Raw genomic sequence first — 8,169 nt, 5'->3', positions numbered from 1 at the left:
ACTAGATTAATGGAGTTAAAATATTTTTAATAGTTTAAAAGAAAAAAAATTTTAAAAAAAAATAATAATACTATAATATAACCTGTAAAGAACAGGTAAAAATAGCTAAAAGGTGGTTATTTGCTTAAGTTTTTGAAATTCAAGGGATTAATTGGAGTTTTTTAAGTTCAAGGGCTTAATTGCACATTTCAGTATAGTTTAAGGGTCTATTTGACCTTTATCCCATTTTATAAATATATTTCATAATTATAGAGCTATATGTTTATAATTTTCTATGTTTATATTCCTAATTGTTGAACTCTGTATTCACAAATCACATAACTATATCACTACTGGAAATTATGAAATTTCCGACCACTTGAAAGTGATCTTAAATCAAATTGATACTAAAAAGTGGTCGGAAATAGCAACAAAGGTTTTTCCGGATACCAAAAGTGGTCGGAACAAGGCTTTCGACTTGATTTAAGATCACTTTTAGGTGGTCGGAAATTTCATAATTTTCAGTAGTGTATATGTTCATAATTTGATAACTATACAGTTTAGAAATTATGAATCTACAATACAGATATTATGATGGGCCCCACCAATTGGGCGCTAGTTGGCACACGGTTACACAACATAACAATCTGGTTGGGCGCTGGCTGGCTTTCACGTAGCATTGGCTGCAATTCTTATTTAATATGATGGGCCACACCAATTGACAAAACCCCCAATTAATAGAACCAACCCAATTCTTCTCTCCCTTATTTCTCTCTCATCCACCATGGTATTTTTTTCTCAAATACAGTGAACAATCCACCTATTGGAATTGTTCTAAAAATTAGTCACAAAATTCTGAATTAAATGGTGCTTATATTTTATTCCTTTTTATGTACTAAATAATGAATCACACTTGGAACACAATTGAATTGTGTTTCAACATCCATTTTTATTCCTTGTTTAGATGCCACTCTCATCCTTAGTTTTCTCATTGCCCATAGTAATTACCTCTTCCTTAATTGGATCCGAATCTTATTGTTCTCCCATTACTCTTCTTTTCATATTTCTATCGAGTTAATACTCAAAATTGTCCTCGACTATAGTGGTTTTTCCTAATTTTGTCCTAAACGACTTTGGTGTCCTAAATTTGTCCCAGACTTTTGTGTTATTACTCAAAATTGTCCTCCGTTATCTAATCCGTCAAATAGGTGTTAAGTATAGGGTTAAATATGTAATTTCAATTTTGGTCTTCTAGTCTTCTTATTTCACCGCGCCAACAGGTTAAAAAAAATTGACCGAGAATTCCCAACCTTGCGACTGCGGTCTGCTCAAGCAATAATTCCCCAGAAATTCGCCAAGTAAATTCGTCAATCTCTGTTTATCAATTTCGCCTTTCTGTGTTCATGGGTTTATCAATTTCGCCAGGTAAATTCGCCCAAAGAAAACCCTAAAGAAGCAAAGCAAATTTCTTCCCTACATTGCAATGGATTCAAGACAACGGAAAAGGGGCGAATGCACTCCGAAATATGGTAAGAATTTTGGTTTCTATGAGCTTATATATGAATATGTATGTACTGTCAAAGCATAAATTATTATTCAATGAATTTATTGTGGAAAGTGAAGCATAAATTAACGCATATGTACGTAATTATGTTTAAAGTAAAGTCGTGCACTTCAAAATTTTCATAGTTATGCATTGACAGTGAGAATGATGCCAAATTTACAGGATTACAAATGACAATAACACATGTGTGTTTATATTCATTCAAGTGCAATGTAGGGACCACATCTATTGGAATATACTGTCAAATTTGTGTGAATGAGCAGTGTAAAGCATATATATGTTGTAATGTTGGGACCACATGTCTCCATATTTATGTATTGTGTCTATATTTGTATTGTATTAAATGTACTGTGTCTTGAAACAGGTGAAGAAAATGAATATTTTACACTTATGTTGAGACATGGTGGAAGGATTAATCATGGACCAAAATCACAATATGTAGGTGGATGGACAGACTATTGGGACTATATGTCGGTTGATGAGTGGGGGATGATTACTCTAAGAGAAAAAGTAGAGGAGTTAGGGTATGATCCTCTACAAACAAAATTGCTTAGCAATGGTATTGGTGGTTTGTTTGAGTTACATTCAGATAGTGAGATATGGCCTTTAATGCAATGATTTTGAATGCAAGGAAGTTGCCACTTATACCATGCCTTGAGGCTTTGAGAAATCACTTAATGGCTAGGTTCTTCAACAATAGAAAGAAAGCTGCTAATGAATGGAAGTCTACAATATGTCCTAGAATTATGGAGAAAATTGCAGTTAATGAAAATGCAGCTGCAAGTTATTTATGTACTCAAGGTGATGAGGATTTGTTTGAAGTTAGAGGGATGTGGGAGGATGGTCAGCAAGTTGATTTGAGAAAAAGGTCATGTAGTTGCAGAAGATGGGAATTAACAGGAATTCCTTGCAAGAATGCAATTAGGGCAATTTGGTTGAAGAAATTACAAGTCATCAACTTTGTTAGCCCAATGTATTCTACAGAATGTTATTTGAAAGCTTATGCAGGTTCTATTAACCCTATGGCTGGGCCAGATGAGTGGCCAATTACAGATATAGAACCACTACTACCCCCATTGTACACATCATGTAAGGCAGGTAGACCAAGAAAATTAAGGAAAAAAAGCGCAGGAGAAGTAAGCAAAGCACCAAGAAATTTGACAACAGTGCAAAGGAGTAAAATAAAACTGCATTGTACCAAATGTAAGCAGCCAGGCCATAATGCAAGGAGGTGTCCAACAGATCCTGTCATCAAAGAAAGATTGGTAAGTTCTCAAAAAATTCCTAACTGTATTTAATTCTTTATTGTTTATTACTGTTGGTAAAATCAAACTGCATTCTTTATCGTTTATTACTGTTTGTAGCTCAATCCAAAGAAGAGGATTAGAACAAAGAAAATTCCTCAACCAGTGAGAGCAGTTGTGTTTGAACCAGTGGTAGAAGCAGCCAATGAGCCAGTGATAGAAGCCAGCCAATGAACCCGTGATAGAAGCAGAAGTGATTGCAGTTATGGAAATCAGGATGAACCATTAGAAATTGATTAAGTAGTTAAGTAGTTGTATTTTGTATAAGAGACCCTTATATTGTTATGCTAGAATTATATAGGGCTCTTTATATTGTTTTGATAAACAATGAGATTAGTCATCTCAATGCTATAACAGTAATGAATATTTGTGTTTTGCATATCAGGTTCTAGTAGTAATGAATTTCTCCACAGTGGTTTGCAATCTCTCTACTTTAGCTTGTTTCATATAAGGTTGTTCTGTTCTACGGATTACACAGGCTGTTTTGCAGTAAATTTACTCTGTGTCTAATTTACTACTGAATTTACAGGGTTATTTTGTTCTGTAATTGTACCATAGTGGTTTGCAGTAATGATCTGACATTAGAACTACAAATGCAAATCACATTATATAAACTGCAAACAGTCTGCAAATGACTTAAAGTTCACATATATATTAATATGCCTGCTGCAAATCAACTTACATTAATTCAATCTAAGTTGAGTAAAACTAGTCTTTTTTTCTCCAAAACTCCCTACCCCTATTATAAGTTGAATATATATCATAGCACACAACACTAATACCACTACCAATACAAATTTCACATTACACTAGGAGTCATTGACAGCTTCTCGAATCCTTGCATTTAGCCTCTTAATTTCTTCCTCCTTTCTATTGATATTCTTTAATAGACCCGGTATTATCTTCTTCGACCTCGAGCATATAGGAGGATCATACCAGTCCATGAAATACATAAGTTGGCCTTTTATTTGGAGCTAGCTTTTTCTTGTCAACCCTCTTTTCTTTCTTGGAATCTGCTCGCTTTTTGTTCTTCACAGGATCTGGCTTACCACTTCTGTCATTGAAGAGGTCCTCAAGTGTAGGTAGGCTGAAACACATGCCCTGTTGATTCAGAATAGACTAAATTTCCAACTCAAGAGAAGTAATCACGAACAACAGAGGTAGGGATAAATTCCATCATGTACCACATCCATCATTTATGCAAAAATTTGTTAATAAGCAATGAGAATAACACAAAAGAAAATGCTGAAATATATTGCAAAATCTTATTCGTTTTTAACCAGCGAGTACAAAATATGATATTGAAATACATTTCTCACAACTTAAATAGATAATCAAAAATAGATAATTAAAAATATATTTCTTAAGCTAAAGAAAACCTTTTAAGAAGAATCCACCATATCATCCAAAAAGCAATTTGAAAAGTTATACCCTCATAGATTCTAACTCACCTCAACTAAAAGCTTTAATCCCAAGTTAGCTGTAATCTGCTGTGAGATTCAATTTCCATTTTCCACTTCCAACTCTCATTAGCACAAGCTCATATTTAAACCCCAGCACTAGCACGTTCACAATAAATTCATTAAATACTAATTTATGCTTTGGCAGTACATACATATTCATATATAAACTCACACAAACCAAAATTCTTACCATATTTCGGAGTGCATTCGCCCCTTTTCCGTCGTCTTGAATCCATTGCAATGTAGGGAAGAAATTTGCTTTGCTTCCTTAGGGTTTTCTTTGGGCGAATTTACCTGGCAAAATTGATAAACCCATGAACACAGAAAGGCGAAATTGATAAATAGAGATTGACGAATTTGATAAACACAGATTGAAGAATTTATTTGGCGAATTTATGGGGAATTATTGCTTGAGCAGAGCAGTCGCAAGGTTGGAAATTCTTGATCAAAATATATTTTACCTGTTGTTGGCGCGGTGAAATAAGAAGACCTAGAAGACCAAAATTAAAATTACATATTTGACCCTATACTTAACACCCATTTGACGGATTAGATAACGGAGGACAATTTTGAGTAATAACACAAAAGTCTGGGACAAGTTTAGGACACCAAAGTCGTTTAGGACAAAATTGAGAAAAACCACTATAGTCGAGGACAATTTTGAGTATTAACTCTATTTCTATCTATATCTCACTATTTATTAAAAAGGTGAAAATATGTTATAATTGAAAATGGATGTAAATGCAGGCACCTCTTAATTAATATTCGTCATGTAATAATCCAATGTAATAGAGTCAGTAACATTTGCATATTCAAGTGATTTTATTATTAGTGGATTAGCCTACTTTAATGAAAATTAATATCACACTTTTTGAGTAAAATTTTGTGTGCATCTATCATTGTTTTTAATTTTAGTTTCATTTTGGCTCATGAATTGAGTGAATGTATAGTTTTATTTTTTATTTTTATTTATTTATTTATTATCATTTTTTTTTTTTGCATGAAAAACACTAGTCTTTCACTCTTTCATGGTGATGCATACATGTTTTAGCGTCGTTTTTAACACAAAAAAGCATTGAATGTAATTTTTGATAAAAATTTATCATGAATACGACATTATAATAGTAATTTATTAATACAATTTTGGATAGATTCATTATCTGGCATGATAATAATTCTATCCAATACAAAATAGACAGCATTAATTGTCTGAATTTGGACATTCCAATTCTTTGAACACCATTAATACATTACTAATACTAGCTATTTTTATTTTTTTTTTGGGGTAATGGGGTGGGGGAGACCCAGCGAGGCTAGTCCCGGTCCGTTCTCAAGAGATCTATAATGCACTCAGGCGGCTCGTTGAGTTCAATCCAGTCACACTGATTTCTTATTAATACTAGCTATTTTTATTTGGAAATATGGGAAGGCGAACAATTTGTCTTTGAAAGGAAATAATATCTATTTACCAAACATCTATTTCCCTTAATGGTACTTATATTTTATTCCTTTTTAGGTACTAAATATTGGATCACACTTTGAACACAATTGAATTGTGTTTCAGCATCCAATTTTATTCCTTGTTTAGATGCCTATCTCATCCTTAGTTTTCTCATCATTGTCCATAGTCAACAATTCAAAAGCAATACGTTACGTCTTGCTTTAGTAATTTACTGCAACTGTTTGTCACACAATACACACTCACTTGTTGGACTCTGTTTTAACATTCATTTTTATTTCTTTTTTAGTTACCTATCTCATCTTTAGTTTTGTCACCATTGCATGAATGTGGTCAACACTCAACAGTTCAAAATTAGTACATTTCGTTTTGCTTTTGATTTTATTTGAATTTTACAAATAAAAAAACCAAGGGTTGGTTTTTAACTGGTGTGGGAGTTTTTTTTTTTTTTTTTTTTTTTTTTTTTTTTTTTTTTTTTTTTGTAGTTAGTTTTTAACTCTTGCAAATATTGTATTTTTGTGGGCCTCATTGTTGATGCTAAACGACAGAGAAATGAAGAGATAAAACGCGCACCTAGCTGGCACGTGCAATGCATGCACTGCTAGACACGTAAATGTACTGTGTTTAAATTTTTTTCTTTTTCTGAACACTTGTCAGCTTTTTTTTTTTTTTTGCTTTCTTTTTTTTTTTTTTTTTTCTGTCACGCGGTACACACCCGCTAGCTAGATTGTGTTTTAACATCTATTTTTATTCCTTTTTTTAGGTACTATACCTATCTCGTTCTTAGTTTTGTCTTTAGTGCCCGTGGTCAACGGTTCAAAAGCAATACGTTTCATTTTGTTTTTATAATTTATTCCATCCAACTGTTTATCACGTTATACAGCCCTGCTCGCTGAATTACCGGCATGGAGAAATCAAGCTCTTCTTTTCTCCAACCATCAAGCTCACGGCAGCCGCGGCCTCTACAAACGCCACCAATCCGGTTGGACGCAAGCTGGCACACGGTTACACATCATAAATAACAATCCGGTTGGGCGCTAGCTGGCACACGATTACACAACATAACAATCCGGTTGGGCGCTAGCTGGCTTTCACATAGCCTTGGCTGCAATTCTTATTTAATATGATGGGCCCACCAATTGACAAAACCCCCCAAATAATAGAACCAACCCAATTCTTCTCTCACTTATTTCTCTCTCATCCACCATGGTATTGTTTCTCAAATACAGTGAACAATCCCCCTATTACGATTGTTCTAAAAATTAAAATAACAAAATTCCCAATTAAATGGTGCTTATATTTTATTCCTTTTTATGTACTAAATAATGGATCACACTTGGAACACAATTGAAGTGTGTTTCAACATCCATTTTTATTCCTTGTTTAGATGCCACTCTCATCCTTAGTTTTCCCATTGCCCATAGTAAACAATTCAAAAGAAGTACATTACGTTTTGTTTTTTAAATTTACTACAATCGTCTGTCACGCTATGCACATCCGCTTGCTCGATAACATCCATTTTTATTCCTTTTTTACGTACCTATCTCATACTTAGTTTCGTCATCATTGCCCGCGGTCAAAAATTCAAAAATAATACGTTATGTTTTGCTTTTATAATTTACTCCAATCCAACGATTTATCCCGCTATACACACACCCGGAATTGCTGAATTGTTAGGGAATTATTAGAAGTCTAACAACACAAGAAATCTTAAACAATTTCAATAATTAAATTAAATGCAGGGCCGGATTTTAGGCTATGCAAACTGGGCTACCGTACAGGGCCCCCAATTTTAGAGGGGCCCCAAATTTTAGATGCCCAATATTTAATTTTAACCAAGCTAGTTTAGAAATAAAAAAAAAAAAAAAACTAAAAGTTTTCAATTAATCTTAAAGGGTTTTATGAAGAGATGATAAAAATGTATATTTATTGTATTTCAACTTAGAGGTCAAAGGTTTGAAACTTGCATATGTCTATTTTACAAATTATGATTTTGGAGGGCCTCAGTTATGTACCAGAACAGGGCCACAAAAACCTAAAATCTGGCCCTGATTAAATGCCATCAGCAAGATGGCAATATCAACAGAACATGGCCACAAAAACCTAAAATCTGGCCCTGATTAAATGCCATCAGCAAGATGGCAATATCAACAGAACAGGGCCTCAAAAACCTAAAATCCGGCCCGGCCCTGATTAAATGCCATCAGCCAGATGGCAATATCAACGGAGAATATTAACAGAGAATTTTACAAATTTTAACGGAGATTATAATGTTTAACGGTGTGCGGGTATTTAAGGAAAGAAAATCATATAATTAACGATAAATTTAAAAATCTTAAGTAAAAATTAAAATATGATCAATCTGAACTATTCATTTGATTTAAAAATTTGACCGCCATT

At 33.6% G+C, this 8,169-nt stretch overlaps 1 long non-coding RNA gene across 1 annotated transcript; it reads right to left on the bottom strand.

Moving 5' to 3' along the window:
- Positions 1-3,826: 3,826 nt before the first annotated feature.
- Positions 3,827-4,599, bottom strand: LOC109181088. Its single transcript, XR_002054169.1, has 2 exons — positions 4,501-4,599; positions 3,827-3,948 (listed from the first exon to the last, which is right to left on the bottom strand). It is a non-coding gene; the product is annotated as an uncharacterized LOC109181088 (long non-coding RNA).
- Between the last annotated feature and the right edge of the window lie 3,570 nt (positions 4,600-8,169).

Source organism: Ipomoea nil, unplaced genomic scaffold, assembly GCF_001879475.1.
Source record: "Ipomoea nil cultivar Tokyo-kokei standard unplaced genomic scaffold, Asagao_1.1 scaffold1043, whole genome shotgun sequence".
NCBI lineage: Eukaryota > Viridiplantae > Streptophyta > Magnoliopsida > Solanales > Convolvulaceae > Ipomoea > Ipomoea nil.
This window is presented reverse-complemented; position numbering and strand designations above follow the sequence as displayed.